This window comes from Coptis chinensis, chromosome 8 (assembly GCF_015680905.1).
Source record: "Coptis chinensis isolate HL-2020 chromosome 8, ASM1568090v1, whole genome shotgun sequence".
NCBI classification, from domain to species: Eukaryota; Viridiplantae; Streptophyta; class Magnoliopsida; order Ranunculales; family Ranunculaceae; genus Coptis; species Coptis chinensis.
In genome coordinates this window covers 7,530,962-7,533,082 of record NC_141463.1, presented here as the reverse complement: position 1 = coordinate 7,533,082, position 2,121 = coordinate 7,530,962, and positions in this window count along the sequence as shown.

Sequence of the window (2,121 nt, the reverse complement as noted above, 5' to 3'; positions counted from 1 at the left end):
TGTTCTGGCTTTACTATCGGCATGTATCACAATATTTCCGATATTACTTTATTCCGATATAACTCTATTCATCTGTATCTCTAATGACTTATATCGACCTTGCCGATACTACAATATCATGCAGCTAATAACATTATAAATATTGAAGTGCCGATATTAAAAATACCTTTGTCCTTCCTTTTTTGTGTATAGTCATTTCAATGGCCAGTGAAGATATCATCTCTGATGCTAGTCTCCCTTCTGAGGATACCATATCGGATAGCATTCTTTCTGACAATATAATTTCTGACGATAGACCTTTCAGTCACAACTTCGCTTCGACTTCGAACAATAACTTTCGGCCCCATATTACATGGGACCTATCTTATGTTGTAGAAGGTATTCCATGCCATCCTTTTGCAACCACTGATTCTGAATCTGAACGTGATACCATAGAAGATACCAACCGATGGAGAACTGGTCTTTGCAATTTCGTTATTAAACAACCCAATCTATCGTTAGTTCAAACCGCCTATCAAATTCCCTCTTCACTTTATCTACAACATTATGCTGGTAGTCGGGCTTTTACTCAATGCCAGAGCGGTACCAAGAATGGAATCATTATTACTGTCGGCCAACTCGCTGCTGGTCTGAGATTTCCTTTATCCACCCTTGATAGTGAAGTACTGAACCATTTAGATATTTCTCCTGATTAGGGCACTGGTGTTTGTATATAATTATTATAACAGCCACCTTTCTCCCGATAAATATGCTGCTGACTGTATTAGGTTATCCAATATTCTTATGCACTATAGATTCTGTGAAAAGATTATCGGATACTTTTATCCCAAAAAACATACCCATCGAAACATTAATGGTATTCTTAGGAAAAACCACAATAGCGACAAACAATGGACCCAGTATCCTATTGTTGTTTTAGGTAACTGGGAAAGTTCCAATAGCCCAGCAAATCCCCCTTTGAAATATCAAGTCTTCAACCCCACAGGTATGTCCTCCCCTTTCCTTTGTTTTCCTTCTTCAAAACCGGAACCTTTTTATCTAATTTCACTCTCATTTGCGTCTTTTCAGTACTTCTACCTCATTTTGCCAAAGCTCGTGGTAATTCCGATAGAGTATTGAGGTTTTTAGAAGGAACTGAAGCCGATGTTGATATTAAAACGGGTGTCGATAAAGAAGGGAATCCCAAAGTTAATGTTCATCTGCCCGATATCTCCCACTATCGAGCACCTCTTTACGTTCTCAAATATCGAGCTCTTCAAAAAATGGGTCAGTCGCCAACTCCCCCTCAATCTCCTTTAAACGATTCCTCAAACGATCTACCCTTTATTATATCCTCCTTTGCCTTGCACGAATTGCCTCCTACACTTCCTAAAAGCTTCTACGATTATCTAGATAACACTTGTACCATGACTCCCAATCTTTTCCATGATATTAAAAAAGAAGTTCCTGATTTTTATGAATATCCGATATTGCAAAATATATTTAATCAACATCTTTTATTGTACACAGATATGGCTCCTCGAATGCCGATGAATGCCAACGCTGGTCGTTATTTATCTGAGAAAGGGAAAAAGAAAACACCAAATCCCTCCTCCAAACCCCCCTGCTGCTGATAAACAACCTACTCCCCCTTCCATCCCTACCAATCCTCCTAATGTTCCTAAAAATCATCCTCCCTCTGCATCCCAACCCAATACCACCATTCCCCCTCCAACTACTAATGTCTCTTCTAAAAAAAAGAAAAAATCACTCATGGGGTGAAAGTAGTCTTCCCGATGGTCAAAACCTTAACTCCTTTTTGTCAACCGATGCTCATGAAATTTTCAGACCTGAATTTTACCTTGCTAATGGCAGCCCTATCCCTTTAAATGCCTCTCTTTTCGAAGATACTCGTAAGACTGAACTAGGTGTTGCTTTAGGTAGCAACTTTATTCTTCCGAAAGACAAAATTGCTGCTCTCAACATTGACTCCTCTGAGCGGCTAACCGAGTTTTACGATCATATGGAGAAGGTACTTATATCTTATCTTCTTTTATTTCATAGCAATCTCGTCTTTTTACTTTGTACTTATCTACTTTGGATGTTTTTATAGGTGAAAGCACTTGCCATGGCTCAATTTGA